Here is a 20,305-nt window from a genome sequence, read left to right as displayed (position 1 = left end):
TCCTAGTAAATACACCGATATTTTTTTTTTTCAGTGTGAAGCTTCCACCCAAGCACCTTTTCAAGCTTGTTTAGGAGGCCCCTTTTCATTTACACTGTAAATAGGGGAGGATTACGGAAACCATCAAAATAGCATTATAAGAAGAAGAATGTTTGCCAATCTCGCGTAAATTTGACAGTTCAACCTCGGAATCGATCCTTACAAGGGATTTCGATGATTTTTCACCGCAAAAAGTACAAAATACAGTGGAGGCAATTCGATAATTTTGATAAACTTTAGGATAGGTTTTACCTTCTCCAAACTTTAGGAGCACACCCACCGTATTAGCCTTTTTCTCGCAACCAATGAAAAACCGCACTGGAAAAAAAAGAGTCGCCTGGATCTTTTTTTCGAGCTGTTTCCTCAGCGTTTTCTTATGTTTTGAAAATGGGGATGGGGGCAGGCCAGCGTCACGTAATTAAAACGGGGGGCGTGGGGCTGCATTACGGATACGTTACAGGGGTTGAAGTCGAGGAATCGGAAAAAGTGCGTTACGCAATACTTGAACTACTATGTACTATGCACTACGTACTACGAACTACGTAGTGCGAACTACGCACTACGCACTACGTACAATTTACCATGTCGATGATGTAACTCGACAATCAAATAACTCGGTTTGCGACGCTGCAGACTTCCTGTCATATTTTGTTTTAAACGGAGAACTACTCAACGGCAGTTCTTTAAAACTGCCGTGATTTTTCTTCTCTGTGCGAAGAAAATTCTGCATGAACTTCAAGGAATGATGTCGATTCGTTCTCCTTTAAAAAAATAACATAGGGGTGGAGATTCTCAAACACCGCAAACGAGTTATGTGATTGCCAACTTACACCGTCGATGTGCTACTTACTGTGTACTATGTACACTAGAACGCATGACACCAAAGCTGACGATTCACCAGGCCGACGATCCATTCGACCGGGGGCAGAGAGAACGGAACCTTCTATACTCTCTGACCGGGGGATGCGACAACGCCGGGGCGATATCACACAAGAGGAATCTAATTAGAGGCAGCGGATTGGCGCGTGCATGTGTTTTTGATGATGGGGCCGTCGCGTCGCGTCGTCCGGCGTCCGATCCCAAGAGCAGAGATGGGAGCTTCATTAATTCCCAAGGAATCGCTCGTTCTCTTCGGGAGCTCCGCAGGAAGACGCCGCGACGGCCCGGCAAACACCGCGCACCCCCGCCCGCGCCGCCCGGGCCGCCGAGGCTAAATATTCGCTTACCTTTGAGCCACTAATAATCCGGCTCCGAGAGCAACAATATCGCGGTTAGCCAAAGCTAAACGAACCTCCGTCGCTCATGAACCGAAAATGGACCACTAGACAAGCTACGAATTTCAGCATTCTGCTACATGTTTCTTTACTAAAATTTCACGTAGAATACGACGCGCATAGCAGAGTCCCTTTACACTGAGAGTCAAGACAACACCCCTCATGGAGTCACAAACGGGAATAAAGATTACAGAAATTGAACGTTCTTTGTAATCTTTGATCGGCCCATTCTTAAATTCCTTTCTCCGTTCCTTCTCTCATTTCGTTTGTTCCTTGCCGAACCCGTAATTCCCTGGTCCATTCCAGATTATAATCTTTGCAATCGGTGAAAATGTAATCTTTATTCCCGTTTGTGACACTGTGAAGGCCTAAAATACGGGAACCAATCAGAAATGGATTCACATTGCCTTGACTATCAGTATAAAGGGACTCTAGACGCGCACAACAAAAATTACCGAAATCAACTCCTTTCAAAGATATTTAATGATTTTTGACTACCGCTCTCTTTCCGTCGTCGTCACTCGATTTGATTTGCCAGGGATCCTCGCGCTTTTGATGCCATCAATCATGATACGTTGGGGCGCCTTCATTCTCGTATGATACTGTGCAACACCTCCGTGGCGAAATAGTGGCTTGAAGCGCCGCGGCGCGCCGCCGGCGTCAATATGTCCATCTCACCACAATATTGCAATAGTGGACCACTAGACAAGGTACGAATTTAAGCATTCTGAAACGTTTACGATAACGTTTAGCGCGCGATGTAAATCACGTAGCAGAGTATTGAGTTTTCATGAGCGGGTGGTTTGAATTCACGCATTAAGAATCATTAAATATCTTCGTAAGGAGTTCATTTCGGTAATTTTCGTTGTGTGCATCGTGTTTTACGTGAAAGAGCTTGATGCAAAAACGGCTTTTTTCGCCCCCCCTCTGGAAGTTCTTCAGACTTTGTCTATTGATTGAGCGCTTCTTTTCCCAAATTTTCAGACCCCCAAAAAATTTTGGGGGGGAGCTAGGGGGGGGGGGTGGAAGTCAAAACCTGTGAACCTTGATATCTCTTGAACAAAGAAAGATATCGAGGTCCGGTTTGGACGAAAAATCGTCTAAAATTGCATACTTTAAGAGTCTAAAGGTCGAAATCCCGATATCACATTTTTAAGTTAACATATCGACGGTGAAACTACCAAACCACGTATCTCGGTTTGCGACGTCGCAGACTTCCTGTCATACTTTATTTTTTAAATGAAAAACTACTTAACATCCAGTCTTGAAAATTTCTGTGATTTTTCCTCTTTGTGCGGAGAAAATTCCGTGAAAATTTCAAGGAATGATATTGATTTGGTCTACTTCAAAAAAATAAAATGTGAGCGTAGATTTTTAAACACCGCAAACGAGATACGTGGTTTGGTAGTTTCACCGTCGATATGTGCTTTTTTCCAGTTTTTAGGTCTGGAAAATTTCTTTTGAACAAAAAATTTAGAAAGATCTCAATTTTTTATTTGAACCAAAACCAGTTTTTTAAATTGTTCGTTTTTTTCCGCATCCAACGAGTGGTCCTTTAAGCTGGGGAACCAAACGGTTCCGGAGTTATGATCGATTGAAGTTTCCGCTCAACGCGCGCCGACCGATTTTCGCGCGCAAAAAAGTCGGATTTGACTGTTATTAGATCAGATTGAATGTTCAAACTGAGCAAAATGCTTTATTAGGGACTCTTGAGGGTAGCTGAGTTCAGAAATTACAGATACTTCCAAATAATTTACGTTTTTAAAATTACAGCTCCGCAGCGCTATTTTAGAGGCCCACTGAGCGCCGACCGGCCGCTCAGTGGTCCTGTCCGAAGCTGCAATTTTAAAAACGTGAATTATTTGGAAGTATCGGTAATTTCTGAACTCAGCGACCCTCAAGAGTCCCTAATAAAGCATTTTGCTCAGTTTGAACATTCAATCTGATCTAATAACAGTCAAATCCGACTTTTTTGCGCGCGAAAATCGGTCGGCGCGCGTTGAGCGGAAACTTCAATCGATCATAACTCCGGAACCGTTTGGTTCCCCAGCTTAATGGACCACTCGTTGGATGCGGGAAAAAGACGAACAATTTAAAAAACTGGTTTTGGTTCAAATAAAAATTGAGATCTTTGTAAATTTTTCGTTTAAAAGAAATTTTCTAGACCTAAAAACTGGAAAAAAGCACATATGTTGACTTAAAAATGTGATATCGGGATTTCGACCTTTAGAATCTTAAAGTATGCAATTTTAGACGATTTTTCGTCCAAACCGGACCTCGATATCTTTCTTTGTTCAAGAGATATCGAGGTTCACAGGTTTTGACTTCCACCCCCTCTAGCTCCCCCCCAAAATTTTTTGGGGGTCTGAAAATTTGGGAAAAGAAGCGCTCAAGTATGAGTAATCAATAGACAAAGTCTGAAGAACTTCCAGAGGGGGGGGCGAAAAAAGCCGTTTTTGCATCAAGCTCTTTTGGATGAGAAACATGTTTCAGAATGCTTAAATTCGTACCTTGTCTAGTGGTCCACTATTGCAATTTTGTGGTGAGATGGACATACAGACGTCGGCGGCGTGCTGCGGCTCTTCGAGCTACTATTTCGCAACGGAGTTGTTGCACAGTATCATACGAGATTGAAGCGCCCCAACGTATCATGATTGATGGCATCAAAAGCACGAAGATCCCTGGCAAATTAAATCCAGTGACGATGAGAAAAAGAGAGCGGTAGTCAAAAAAGTTACTTAGTCCTAGTATCCGTACTCAATAACGTTTAGCATGATTTTTGAACTTCTTTAGAGGAAAAAGGGACTTGATTTGATCAAAAATGTGCTCAAATTTACCGCATAGAAGATTTTCTTTTGAGTCAATAAAGAAAAAAATGCTTGTTTAAAGAAGAAAATATGCTTATATTAACAAAAATTACTTACATCAAGCAGAAACCTGCTTAAATTCGGTGATTTCATTCTTGATTCAAAATAAAATCTTCTTCACAGCATACTCAAGAATGCCTACATTTGCCTACATTGAGTCACTTGTTTCTCTAATGAAATCCAAAAATTATGCTGAACGTTATTAAATACAGATGCTAGGACTTAAGAGCATTTGCACTTCCGATCTATTTATTTGCCTTAGTATCTTGGTTTATTTTGCGAGGAAAGCTCTATGCTCTTAAAGGATGCCTGTCATGCTGGAGCGCCTTCAATGTCGTATGATACTGTGTAACGCTTAGGTTGTGAAATAGTCGCTGTAGGCGCCGTGGCACGCGGCGCGGCATGCTGCCATGCCAGCGCGGACGTTCACTGGCGCCTACAAACCTAAGGGGATACTTCATGCATTGCCTCGCGTTGGCAGCATGCCACTCCGCTGTGTTTGGCTCTAATATTTAAACTCTCGGAGTCAGCGTTTTTAAACTCGTAATTTTGAAATTTTTACACTCTCTGCATGGATTATTCTGATGAAAAAAAAATGTGTAATGAAGAAATACTTACTCTACCTCATAAGTTGTTTTAATTTAAACCAGTCAGCCGAGGCACCTTCTTAGATTACTATGACAAGCAACAATGAATAGAAGCACTCGAGCTCACACAACTTATTTTATTCAATTTACACAAAATTGCTGTGTTTTTAAATTCTTCACCGGCAATGTTGTCATGAAGAGATAAAGGAAAATCAACCTCGGGTATTAATTTTTTTCACGCCGTCTTTAATTTGCTTTAAAATTTCACTCAAATTCCGGTCGTCATCCCAGGCTATTCAAGTAAAGCAGTTATTATATTCATCGCACCAATAGTCCAACCCGTGGATGAGGCACAGCGCGACCAGAGCAAGGACAATGATTCGATGAGTCTGCATATTGTGGAATCGTCAAAGCTGAAAAGGTGAACGAACATTGATGTCAGGATTGAGAATGCCTTCATACAGATCACTTACGACTTGCGGGGATCCACGCTACAGTCATTACGTCATGCTCGCCGGCTTGAATCAGACCAAATAGACTGCTTTAAGCAGAATCAGCCCCACCATATCTGACGTTGCTTGATTTTTTCTCTTATTTTATTTATTTCATCCTACCAGAGAAAGTCGTATCCCGGACGAGGGACGTACTTCAATTCCAATGTTGCAAAATTGGCTCAAACAATTACATTTTTACAAGAATGTACCGGTACAATTTTTGTCCAAAATTTGTCTGATTTTTGCATGAGATCAGAAGAAATATCACTGAAATTTTCAGTTAGAAATGCACAAGATTCTTCCAGTAAGAATGCAATTTGCGGGAGGAGATATGACGACATTGCGATGCAGTTATAGGTACGTTCTCTCGTGAGAGGAACGATGAAAATTATTCAAAATTCTAACTTTAAAATTTAAAGATTAATTACTTATAATTAAGAAAAATTTTCCTTGAAGTTTTCAGTCTTTATTTTGTCAAATGTCAACTTCTTCGTTAAAATATCCCTAATGCAAAGTCAAAAACAACTCTTTTGGATGTGAAACACTTCAAAAAGCAGAATAGAGAGAGTAAACTTTAATTCAGTTTTTCTTGGTTTTACCTTGGCGACTTTCCAAATTCTTAACACTGGGTTCTCTTCGTTAAATTCCATCCAAAATTTGGATTCTAGGAGAGGCAATCGGCCTTTAAATGGAGAGACCGTAGTACTGCGAAGTTTCGACTTGATCCCTCTCTGCTCATCTCAGTCTACTCAATGGAGAAATCAACACGCAAAAAATAGTCTGATAGACGTTATTCACCTACACCACGGGTTCTTCTACCTTGGTATTTGATGTGTGATGCTGTATGTAACTAGTAAAATGACATGTTAAAACACTATATGTAGTTGATAAATTAATGGTGGTGGTAACTGTTTTGAAAGATAACTGTGCAGTCTAAAGCGCGGTGGATCAAATGGTCATCCTCATTTTTCAATGGACAATATCTTTGTCAGCATTAGACCTAAAACGTGGTGATTAAGTGAGTTTTTTAAACTAATCGACAAGATTGATCTGTCAACACAAACTTCTATGATTCGCGCAATAAATCTATTGGTTAGAAAAATTTGCCAACGCCCCAAAGAATTGAAACATATGATTTCATGTCTCCAAGAATCACTTCGCTCCTTTTTCAATTTCAAAATTTAATGTGAAAATCCGTATTAGGTCATAAAAATATGCAAGATCTGATGCATTAGGTGTTGGCTTATTTCTTTTGAATAGCAAGAATGCAACAGAAGTTGACTCACCATAATTCTTTTGTCAGGATGATTAGACCACAAAACTACCAAATAATACATGGTAGAAGTACGTACTTACGAACTTTGTCTTTCACTCTTTTCGATCAAGCTTGATAGACATATAATTAACCACTAGAATTGTTCTCGAAAATCTTACAGAACAGAATGGCTGCACCTAAACCAATGGAAGAATTGGGTATTTATGAGTAAAACTGTGGAGATAATTTATCTGTCCTCATTCATATTCATACGTCGTTTTTATTTTTGTTGAACTATTGTTCTGTCGGCTCTGGAGACTAAGTGCATCACTTGTTGCGATATTCCGATACTCCGCATATGGTTTTTCTAGAAGTGTATTGTCGTTTTCCGAAGACAAAAATGCAAAAAAAAAAATATGAACGTTCGATTTTCGATTCAGGCAATTTATCTTGCATCAACTTGAGTTTGTAGGTTGTGATCTCCGACAAAAAACGTCAAGCCTTGTAACTATAATGCGTATAAAGAGAGAAGGGATGTGGATACGATGTTCGGGGGCTGATTTGAAATGATTGAGAAAAAAAGCAAAAATCGCCTTCTATAAGCAGCTTTAGTTAGGTTTCTCTTTCCTCAAGATTAAGAATAATGTCACAAAAAATGAGAGGACAATGTATCTCTTTTATTTTTTGACGTAAAAAGTTTGAATTCTAATCTTGTTATTTTTTCTTCTGTTTTAATATTTCCATATTATCCTACATGCCACATTCTTGAACATGTGTTACTGCCTCTTCGGTACAATTTGTATCATTAGTCACGTTCCTAAGATTTCAAAGAGAGAGATGGAAGAATGATAAAAAATTATTGGTCTTAACCTAAAGTTAACATGACTGAGCTAATTTCTCCACATCTTCAAATCCTCAAACCATCACAGTTTTTTTAGTTATAGTTGCAAAATAGTTGGGACTTATGATGTTTTTTAAAAAAAAAATAAGGAATATGAGTGTTGTATCAATAGGTAACATTAGCAAGAATTTTGCACCTAGTCACACGTCAGAAATCATACACACAAAAGCCGCTTTTACAGAGCTCTTTGGCGCTCTGCGACACCTAGCCGCCAAAGCCCTTCAGGGAGTTGGCACTGTGGCACTCCTTCATTTCCTCTAAGACTCGCCATTGCCGCACTCTTTCACTGGGCGTCTCCTTCGTCTCCTCCTAGGAGGAACCCAATCAAGCATCTTCTTTGGCAGCCTTTCTTCCGTTATCCTGCTCACATGATCATACCAGACAAGCTGTTTGATCATGACGTCGAATACGATGTCATTTTTGACTCTCATGATCTGACGCACTACTTCATTACGTGAGGAATTAATTCTAATTTTTTCTCGTCTTGACGGAAAAACACGCCTGGCGCCGTTTGGTCTCAATGAGGCATACCTATTGTTCTAAACCAAATCGGCTCACGGTATTAGTGATAAGTCTTTAAATTTTATATAAGACGTTTATCTGGCGAGATGCATAGCAGTCCATTTAAAAACAACTGATCGTCCCTTGCTCTCATTTAATTTGTGGTTAGACGATTTCACAGTTTGTGCTTTCTTGACGCTTTGAAAGTTTTCGACACGCAAAAATTGGAGTTTTACTGGAGCTTACCTTCGTACTTATAAGTAAGTAACGCTTTTGCTATGGTGTTTAGTCTACATAAAATTGGAAACCCTGAAGTTTCTTATCCGAACAGAACGAAAATGACGTTTCGTCCTTCTACATATCTATTGAATTCTTGATCAGCAGACTTAGATTGAAATCTGTATTAAGCAGGATTGAAAGTGATTTTTAGCATGACCCATCGTCGTGTAATTCATCCCTTTTTTTGCTCAGCTTTGCATCAGTGCATCAACAGAATAGTTTTGGTTAATTTCAGTTTTCTTCATTTCTTTCAGTGTGTTCGAAACTCAACTTTGAGTTTTAGGAGCCACGTGGCGTATAAAACCTGATTTTTAGGCGCCATTGAAGATATTTTAGGGGCCAAATTGACTTTTTGCCTATATATTATGGCATATTTAGTGAAAAATTAGACGCAAGATGTTTTCGTAACAGAAGTAGTAAGTAGCTGTAACTTGGGGAAGACAAAAGCACTAAGGATGAAATCGTGAAGAATAGAAAAGCTTTCACTTATAGTGCTGAAAATTTTGAATAATCACCTAATATGAAAATTCAAATTTTTAAAGGGCAATTTTTAGGGGCCATGTTGGCGCAGAGCCTTCATTTTTTAGGCGCCATGGCCGATTTTTTAGGCGCATTTGGCGCGTTGGCGCCTGTGAGTTTCGAACACTGATTTCTTTAAACGATCAAACTGGCAGCCCTTCACTATACGTTAGGTTTTAGTACAAATGTATTGGGTCATAAAATATAATCAAAGTTGTATATGAAATAGTGTGGATAGTAATGATTGAAAAAAACGGGAGTAAGTAAATGTGCGTGTGATTATGACTAATCGACAGTTTGTATTAGATTCAATTCAAGTTATTTTATAACTTTTAGTTTTTTTAAAATTAAAAGTTAAAATTGTGTACATCCATTCCGAATGCACCGCCATGCTATGAACATAAAATTTCTGAAGTAAGTCATAAAAATCAGTGAGTCACTGTGATTGCGAACCTCTGATGAGAAACGCACAATGATAGCTTCATAGTACCTATCTCTATTTCGTATTCATTTATATCTAAAGTATGTTACTAGTCCTGCAGGTCGATTGTTGAATCGTTATCGAATGATCTCGATCGATAAATCCCTATCTTCACAATGAAATATATCGATCAAGGTCATTCGATAACGATTCAACAATCGACCCGCTGCACACTTCTTCGTTTCTCGTAAGAACGTGACTGCATTTCAACTATGGAAAATTTCCCTTTCTCGAATTTTAGATTATTTCGGAAGCCGAGAAATTTTCACTTGAAAATATCGCTGATTTTCCTTCTGATCGCGCGAGATCAGAACAATTGTCGACGAAATTTCCACTGCTAAATTTTTTTAGGCAACTAATCAGACGCATTGAAATCCAAAGGAACTTTATCCTTCGAGACATGAGCCATGCCATGCATGAATTCCAATGGATCTCAGCGGGGCGATTATTGAAATTTTTTGTTTGTCGGATCGACATAGATGACAGGTTAAAAGGCGGAGCGTGATTAGTTGGCTATGTCTTAACGCTGCTTTATCGTGCCTTTGTCAGGTGGAATGATCGACAAGCTAACGGCACCTCTTAAGTTTCCGACAGTATGTCGATCATTCCACCTGACAAAGGCACGATAAGGCAGCGATAAGACATAGCCGACCAATCACGCTCCGCCTTTTAACCTATGTCATCTATGTCGATCCGACAAACAAAAAATTTCAATAATCAGGCTGCTGGGCTAATTCCATACTAAATACGGTTACCTTTGATTTAAATACGTTTAATTTTGGAGTGCAGTCATGATCTTTCGTCTGAGAAACGACGAATTCCACCGAGAAATTTGTTTAACGCTCAATGTAAGTTTCCATGAACTACACCTTGCATTCGGCACTACAATTCCTGGCTCAGTTTATAAATGACGAATGTACCAGTAGTTCTCCCATGCACATAGGTACGTGTTTAAACAAATGAGTCGGAAATTATAGTTCCTAATTTCAAAATGTAGTCCAAACAATTTGCTTGACGTTATCCATGTCTTCTATCTGTGTTTTTAGGCACCTGCACCTCGAGTTATGCAACTTGCCACACCACTAACTAGCCTCCTCCTCGGCACTCACCTTGCATTTGGTACTATGATTCCTGGCTCAGTTTATAAATGACAAATGCACCAGTAGTTCCCCTATGCACATAAGTGTTTTAACAAATGAGACAGAAATTATAGTTCCTAATTTCAAAGTGTAGTCCAAACCATTTGCTTGGCGTCATCCATGTCTTATTTCTGTGTTTTTAGGTACCTTCACCTTGAGTCATGCAACTTGCCACACCACTAACTAGCCTCTTCCTCGGCGCTCTTTGCATTGTGGTTGTTAGCACAGCAAGCATACCTGATGTCAACGTAACGGTCGACACCCTCGACGAATCAACCGACACATCCATTTGCGAGGGGGATGACCTCTGGTGTTGCCTGTGGTCATGGGTACTCGACGACGGAAAAAACTGCACGACAAGTCATGAAACCGACGATGGCTCCGCCATAGGACCGCCCGCTCCCCCTCCTCTTCCTCCTCACAAAAAACCTCCCAAGGACCCCAATCTACCCGTAGGACCTCCCGAGGCTCCTGTCCTACCACCACCCCCTAGCGATCCTCTCACACTTCCCATCATCGACCCTGTCACAATTTTTCCACCCCCTAAAGAGGCCGCTAACCCTTCCGGTAAAGATGCGAAGGACGCGGATGCCCACAGCGAACTAGGGTCTAATCTTGAGAACCCTCCGCAGAAAAGAGCTGTCGAGGATGGTGTCTGGATGGATCCCTACCCTTACGACAGTGATAGTGCGGAGAAACGAACTATAGCAACGGTAATAAATACCAGGAAACGTAGATCTACGGACGTCGTGGAGGATGATGATTTGATGATTCCGTGGGCTCCGGACGAAGATAAAAACACCGGGAATGATGGAACGGCTGTGGAGTCTGCAAACGTTGTCGCAGAGGATGCCCAAGAGAACAATTTGCCCGACACTCTAATGAATACGGCGGACTACGGGTCTCTTGACCCCGCTCTTGATACGGCGACGACTAGCAAAAGGACAGTATCCCGGTTCCGAAGGGAATCTTGGAGACTAAGGAGGGACACTGATAATGCGAGTGAGGCGGATGTTAGTCCGAATGCAGTGGTTGACACTCCACTGGATGACGCAGATGCAAGTTCAGAGGCAAAGAATGGTGATACTCCCGGAAGCTTGATGGGTGATACAGATGACAGTAAGATGGATGAGGCTGATGAAGGTTCGGTTGATGAATCAAGTGACTTTTCAGTGGATGAGATGGGCGATAGTCTTGCCAGTTCGGTAGGTGACGCAGATGATGATATAGTGGATGGGGCAGATAGCATCGATCCTATCTCGACGGAATATACGGACGATGGAGTGGACAATCCAACAGAAGCGAACAATCCAACAGAAGCGGACGATTCAACAAAAGCGGACAATTTAACAGAATCGGACAATTCAACAGAAGCGGAAAATTCAGCAGAATCGGACAATTCGACAGAAGCGGATAATTCGACAGAAGCGGACAATTCAACAGAAGCGGACAATTCAACGGAATCGGACAATTCAACAGAAGTGGGAAATCCAACAGATGTAGAATCGGTAAGTATGATTAAGGATGCTCTGGATCAAGCCATTATGAAGAAAAGGTCGATAACCGTCGGAGGAGATGGTCTTTACGATTATTCCGGCACTGACGTCTACAGACGGAGGCGAGACACCCCTGATGCAGAAACCACACCCGCGGGTGCATCGGTTTCCGATCTGCCCGATTTGGATGTAAGTTCTCCCGCCTCGATGGACCAACCAGCCGGCGTTAGCGAAGATCCTGTTTCGGAAGATACCACCGAAGACGAGGAAGATTGCATTCCTCTATCAGGGACGGAGTATGAATATGCTTTCGAGCCTGATCTGGACCAAAGTAAAATCTGTAAGAGGTCAGTGTCTTATACAGGGACACCAAATGATCCGAGTTTTTATGATACGTATGACTACCGACGTAGGAGGGTCTCTGATGGTGTAGTACCTACATCTACCGGCTCTTCGGATCCTAATCCGACTAATGCAGTAGACGATTCGGCTGCCGCAGTAAACGAATCAGGAGACGTTGAGGGAAACACAGCAATGGATGCTGTAGACAATGAGACAAACGATCCCGAAATTGCTCTTTCGTCCTTAAAAGACCTTAAACGCCCTAGTGAGTATGGTGAGAAAATGTATACAATACTTTACAGACGAAGAAGAGAAACCGATGACGTTGCTACTGCATCTACAGATCAATCGGACTGGAATCAAAAAGATTTAGAAAATGGCTTAACGGAGCAAACAGATGACGCTGTAAAAGACTCTGCTGACGATGGAACGGACACCCCAAAAATCAGTGTTTTTGGTTTTCGTACAAATGCTCAATACGACAAGGAGGTTGAGTCGGATTCTGACGAAGGAGGCATCAGTAAAAGGTCGGTTATCTACGCAGGAAGTCCTTACGGGCCCATTGCTGGTCCTTATGGGCCCATTGCGGATCCGTACGGGTGTATGGGAATACTCTACAGGCGAAGAAGAGACTCTGCCCAAGCGGCATCTTTATCAACAGACCCATCAGATGGCAATCGAGAAATATCGGAGGACAGTCTCTCTGCATCAGTGGAGCCGACTGATGATGCCTCAGAAAACATCGCACTGGGTGCTGCCAACGACGACGTTTCGGATAATCCAGCGATCACGTGGTCAGACCCTGAGGGTGCGCCAAACGATAACGAAGGAAGTAGCTCAGACTCCAGTCTGGTGCAGAAGAGAGACACTATTGATGATTATTGGGGGTTAGCTGCTACCGCTCGAATGAGCAGGCGCAAAAGAGCTTCAGAGGACGACACCTACTATGAGCCAGAAGGCCGGTGGATAGACCTAGATTCATTGGAAGATTCAATGAATATTGGTTTATCTGCTTCCGAATTGGTAGAGGAAACACGTGAAGATCCTACTTGGTCGTATGAAACCGAGGTATCGAACTTATCGGACGAAGCTAGTGACGTCATGGGAGATTCTGCCTCCACATCGGCAGAAGGAAAGAGAATTGCCAGGCGGATGAAGCGTAAGATTAAGAGGGACACCCCGGAGTCGACTATGTATGAGCAACCGTACGACTCTGTCGATACATTTGGGCCTAACACGATTGCTCCTTGGACTCCATATCCATATGAGAGTGGCTGGCTTTATGGTCGCATGGAGCCGTCGAGCCTGGATCGCGACATTCCTGAAACAACCCCACCCGAGCTGTAATTTTACTCCGTGGATAGCGATTTGTGACAAAAAAAAACCTGATTTTTCAAAAGGAAACAGGAATTTGAGTACATTTTGAGTAGCACTGACTGCAATTTATTTCAATTTATTTGGTGAAATTATTGCTGATGTGCGTGGAAAGTTGTGTATGTTGTCTATTAAATGAATGAAGGGACTTTTCTCGTTGCAATGGAAAAAAAAATACATTGGATCTAGAGTCAAGACTCTTGAAAACATTGACAAGAAAAAATAATCTTGATTCAATCAGATTTAAGCTTAAATCAAAAGGAAATCCGCTCAAATTAAGAGGCTTGGTTCTTGATTTAAGCTTAAATCTGATTGAATCAAGAGTATTTTTTCTTGTCGATGTTTTTAAGAGTCTGGACTCTAGATCCAATGTGTTTTTTCCCAGTGTGAAATATGTTACGATAAAATTAAAGTAAGTTGCAATTTCGTTTGCAAATTACCTACTATTCTCGTGTACAGAACTCATTTTCTTGATCACGGAAAAAAACGGCAAGGGGTTGATGGATGATATGGACTTTTCCAATTAATCGCGATAGTGCAATAATTAATTGTAGTGGCACCCCAATAAATTACGTTACTAATTACCAAAATACTAGTTACCAAATGTTGCGGTACCACCAAAATTAATCTATTTCATCCAGCAAATTGGATTTGTACCTACCAAAATTTAAGGGGATATCCCCTAATTCTTTTTGTGACCGCTTGAAATCGGAATCTATTGATTAAAGGAAGTAAAAATATTGCTTCCTTATGGTATAAAAATTGTAATCTGATCGCTTAGTCGAATTCATACTTTCTTTCCTGCTATTTTTTATTGAATAAATTTCCATGTCCCTCTTTGCGTAGTTCTGCCAAAGTGTAAAGTTGCAGGACTGGACGAAAATCGTAATGTAGGCATTGGCGGATCCAGCAAATTGGCAACATTGCTTTTTCTCCATTTGGACCTATGGAAATCTATCGATTCTTGGAGGGGCCGAGTGCTCCGACAAGAATCGATTATTTAGCATAGGTTTAAATGGAGCAAATCTGGTGTTGCCAAATTGCTGGATCCGCCTCTGAAAGCAAGGATTGATTCGATGAATGATGGTGTCTCAGATTCATATGGCGAACAGGGAGACATCATCGAAAGATACGTTGTAAATTTGTATCCTGTCGGAGACTACTTTTTACTTCTTTACTGATCAATCCTCATCATTATTGGTCTCCTGATGTAATGTCACGATTAATTTTGCCCTTTTAGAAGAAGAAAAAATTGTCTCTTTATTTTTATTGAGCAATGCTTATCAAAACACTTATCACTCATTTGTAATAAATTGTATCTGTAAAACAATTCAAAAATTAAATAAATATTTATTGAAAAGTAAATTAGCAATACACAACCATACCCATTAAAAAAATGACATAATTTAATCATTATTCACAATTTTTGTGAAGCGCTAGGAGCGTACAATGTAAAATAATGGTGAAATCATTGCTTTCATAACTATGTGGACCATGCATCCCTAGAAAAATTGCTATGAAGGTAAACAAGGAGATGAAAATATTATTGTATGATACAATTTTACGGAGAAAATTCGGTCTTAATTCATACGATGTTATTCAAGCAGCTGAAAATAATTTTCCATAGTGAAAAACCATTACTCATTTTTTTTCGATTTTTAGTGTCAGTTTTGAAAGTTATTAAACGCCAATAAACCATCCAGTAGGTTCAAGAGCTAAAAACTACTTTTTGAAAACTTTAAAATTATTAGTGGATACATCGCATATTTTATGTCGTAAGTAGGTATGAATAGTGAATGCGAGTGCGTGCAATTCGGATCTGCACTATTGAATTGCGTTCCATTGTTCAGAACGCAATGACAAACGTAAGGATTATTTATGATCCTACGCTTCACCTTCTGTCAGGCTGAATGTCAATTGATTGATAAACAGCAAATTTTAATTTAGATTAGACGCGGCATGCCTGATGAATAATGAGGTTCTCCTCTTCACTTACAATGTACACTGTACACTTAATGCACAACGAATGTTCTTTTTGCAGTAACATTTACATAGCAATTAAGTACATATTGGCACTTTAAATTTTAAAATGCCTGTAGATTGGTCTTCCTGCAAATGAACAACTGAGCAGACTCTATGGGGGCAAATTAACGCTTGAAAATCCCAATGAGCAGAAAAAAAATGTCCAAAATCTACACTGTAAGGACAAATTTTGCTCAGTCCGTATCACTGTTCTTCAAAGAGCCTCCCAAAAAAGAGGCTGATTTTGGCCCCTTTTTAGGTATTCGATTCGACCATCGGACCAAGGTTTAATGAAGCTTATAGTAACAGAAAATAGGAAAAAATTTCAAGATGAGTATAGGAAACCGTTTTCGAGTTCGGGGGGGGCCAAAGGGGCACCAATTGGCCTAATTTTTTTGCTGTTTTCTTGTAGAATTGATGTATCAGCGAGTTTTACGTTGTTTAGCATGTGTAGCACATGGATTCCTACGTGTTTCTTACACGTAGAATCGATTTTTAACGTTGCCGAATCGATTATTGATCAGTTAAATCGCTTTGAACGATTTTTTTAGGAAAATCGATGCTATTTCAGGATCGAAAATTGTTTATTTTCGATTCATGACTGAATAAATGCACTGAAATGACTGAAGACATTGTAACCCTATGTATTTTGACAGGGAATGATTTATAACATTGACGAGTCGATTTATTATTTACAGTTTGGTATCGAATTTTTGCGACTTTTCGGAATCGAATGACTTAGCGAATAAAATCGGGTTTTGCTCCATCCGAGATCGGAGATATGTACCCAACATGATTGGGCATCGATCTTACGTATTTTTATACGTGGAATCGATAGTATAACCTCGATAAGACGATACATCGATCATTGTATTGAAATTGATGCGATTTTTGGCGAAAAAATCGAAGGTTTTATCGGGATTGAGATCGGTGTCTCTGTCCAAGATCGGAGAAATGTACCTTCATGAATGGAGCACATCAATTCTTTACGTAATTCTCGCACGTCGATCAATTTAAAACGTCGACGCGGTCGATTATATCGATTGACATACACAACTCTTGCTGATTTTTTACGGGATATTCGGATGGTTCTTTTGGATTGGCATTGGAAAATTTAACAGGACATGATGGAGCACATCGATTCGCTTTGGATTATTTGCAAAATCAAGTTTGAAGTCCACGAGGCGATTTATTGATGGGACGTATGACTTCTGTGATTTTTATGGAACAAATCGATTTTTTGATCAGGAAAATGAATTGGGTTACTTCAGTCCGAGGGTGGAGATATGCACCTAACATGGTCGGAGCGCCGTGTCCACGTACTTAAACACGTAGAATCATTTTTAAGGTTGACGGAGTCGCTTTACGATTGCGGTCATACTCGCGTCAACTCGAGGGAAGTTTATCTTTGTTCAAATATGCTGATCCGGAATTCTCATACTTGTCCTATCAAAAAGGTTATGATGCGTGTTGTATGTATCTCCTTAACTCATTTTAAGTGAAGTCCTTCATTCATCATTCACTTGGTGTCAATGGATTTGGTTCCAACCACATTGAAGTCAATATGACCCAGTCAATAAAACGATCGTGGACTTCAAAAATTGGATTTTGCAGAGAAATAATCACAAACGAATCGATGTGCTCCAGTCATGTTCTGTTTAGATTTTTCAATGCAAATCCAAAAGAACCATCGAATATCCGTAAAAAAAATCGCAAGAGATGTGAATGTCAGATCGGATATTTCGACGCGGTCGACGTTTAAAATTGATGCTACCGTGCAGAATTTACGTAAGAGATTGATGTGCGCCAATCATGAAGGGTTAATTTCTCGATCTAGGACGGTAGAGACACCGATCTCAATCCCGATAAACCATCGATTTTCCGCAAAAAAAAAAATCGACATCATTCATTACAATTGATCGATGTTATGACTTATCGAGGTGATATATCGATTCCACGGTATAAAAATACGTAAGTGTCGAATGTGCTCAATCAGTTGGTACATATCTCGATCTCGGATGGAGCAACCCGATTTTAATTCCGCTAAGTCATCGATTTTCATAAAACGTCGCAAAAATTCGATACCAAACTGTAAATAAATTGACTCGTCAATGTTAAAAATCAATTCTCCTGTCATAATACATAGGGTTAATGTGCTTTCAGTCATTTCAGGTGCATTTTTCATTCATGATCGAAAATAAACAATTTCGATCCTGATAATAGCATCGATTCTTCCTTAAAAATCGTTCAAAATCGATTTAACTGATCAAGATATCGATTCGGCAACGTTAAAAATCGATTCTAAGTGTAAATACACGTAGGAATCCATTGTGCTACACATGCGTAAACAACGATAAGAACCTCCGCTGTTACATCAATTCTACAAGAAAACAGCAAAAAATTAGGCCAGAATTGTGACCACTTGCCCCCCCTCGTAACTCCGAAAACGGTTCTATACTCATCTTGAACTTTTTTCCTGAGTTTTCTGCTTACTATAGCTTCCATTTACACCTTGGTCCGATGGTCGAATCGAAAATACCTAAAAAGGGGCCAAATTTTGGGAGGCTCTTTTAAGGAATGCACCGTATCAGCTGCGAAAGCGTTAACGTTCACCAAGAATGCAATGTAGGGCAAACTAATTTTTTACAAAAATCGGCTGTATCAAATAATCAGAGAAAATTTATCGAAGGCAATTATTCGATATACACGCCACATATCTCGTTCGCGGTGTTATGAAATATCCGCCCTTCTTTTATTTTAAAGGAGAATAAACTAACATCACTCCTTGAAGTTTTCTGGAAATGTGCTTCGCTCAGAGGAGGGAAGTTAAGGAAGTTTTCAAGAACTAACGTCGATTACTTCTCTAAAAAATAAAGCGTGACAGGAAGTCTGCAACGTCGCAAACGAAATTACGTGGTTTGGGGATTTCATCATAAATTTTTACACAAACTGATCGCGGTGGACGCACGGATCGTAAGACAGTATGTTAGAATTTTTCAGCCAACGTGCGTGAAAAATCAGCATAAAGCTGAAAATCTCAATACAGAGGGGAAAAAAGCTAACATACAAGCACAGTTTCCCTTAAAGAGATAGGTACGCTGTTTGGTGCAGTGTTCGGCCTCTCTCTGTATTGAGATTTTTAGCTTTATGCTGATTTTTCACGCACCTTGGCTAAACATTGTCAGTCTTTTTAAAAATTAAAAAATCGCATCTCGCGTGATATGAATATTAAAAATTGTACTGCTAACTGCAATGCGCACACTGGTTTGCCTCTTACTCTTTTATATAAACCCTTTTTTACAATTTTTTAACATTCGTCGCTACGATGGAGTACTTTCGTTTCCGTTCTGTGCAAGTTCGATACAGACCGCACACGGCCACACAGCGTGTGCCAACTCATTCTACAACCGGGAGATTTTCTGCAAGTTGGCACCACTTTTATGACCCTGACGCACCACAACAATGTAGCATCTATCACTTAGCCTCACTCATTGATTGCACTCGTCAACTGACAGTGCACTCTTTGCACTTGCATTTAACTCCTCCCCCTCCATGTCTTCGGCGCGGCAAAAGTAAATATTGGCCGCTCGCAGCGTGATGCCTTCATGTGCACCCAACCGGTTTCATCTCAAAAGAATCGACCAAGGCTGCCTCATGGGTCTGTGTTGGATACAGTCTTCAGTGTCGAGTATCTGTATTGATTCCCCGGTGCTGGGAAAAAACGCCGTATGAACTTTCGGACGTTGCCAAGTTTCCCCCATAAAATGTGACGCAAAATGATCAGCAGGGTTGCCATAGTCAGGGAATACCGGAAAAACCGGTACAAATTTGAAGTCAAGAAAAAATATTTTGAACACGAAAACAGTCGGTTAACTTTGACGTGTACAGGTCGTGTACGTGATGTGTACAGGTGTACAGGATATCGACGGTGAAACTACCAGACCACGTATCTCGTTTGCGGTGTTTAAAAATCTCCGCTCACATTTTATTTTTTTGAAGGAGATCAAATCAATATCACTCCTTACAATTTTCACAGATTTTTCTCCGCACAAAGAAGAAAAATCACGGAAGTCTTCACGAACTGACGTTGAGTTGTTTTCTATTTAAAAAATAAAGTGTGACAGGAAGTCTGCGACGTCGCAAACCGAGATACGTGGTTTGGTAGTTTCACCGTCGATATGTTGTTTCTAAACCGAGCCGAAAAAATTGTAGTGCCTAATTGCAAAATGCAGTCCAATTTGAGTTAAATCCACCAAACTTTTCCCGGTTAAAAATTCATTTTCGAGTGAAAATTGGCAAGAGGTGATATCACTTGGTCCCCTTTCGAGAAACACTGCCCCTTTAACCATCCCTCTCCCCGCACCCTCCACGGACCGCGTCACAGAAACCGGAGCAAAAGTTTACAGAACCCCATCCGAGGGGGGACGCACGAGAGGGGGGTAGTAAGCAAAGGGGATATTCCCGGAAAGTCTATTGTGTCGCGGTTTTAAAGGTGCGTCACCACTCGCCCAAGGACGACTCTTTCCCAGCAGTGGTGAGCCGCGTATCATCCGCTATCGATATTCCTCCATTTGAAACTATGACAAAGAATCGATTATCCAAGTATACCCTGATAATCGATTCTTTCCGAAGGTTTCAATGGCGGATTAATCGATTTATCGCAAACCCGACACGCGTCAGTTTTTCAGCGATACCCGACTCGCGGAAACGACGAAAAATCTGCTCTCATGTAAAA

The sequence above is a fragment of the Bemisia tabaci genome, chromosome 10 (genome assembly GCF_918797505.1).
Source record: "Bemisia tabaci chromosome 10, PGI_BMITA_v3".
Classification (NCBI taxonomy): Eukaryota; Metazoa; Arthropoda; class Insecta; order Hemiptera; family Aleyrodidae; genus Bemisia; species Bemisia tabaci.
This window is presented reverse-complemented; position numbering follows the sequence as displayed.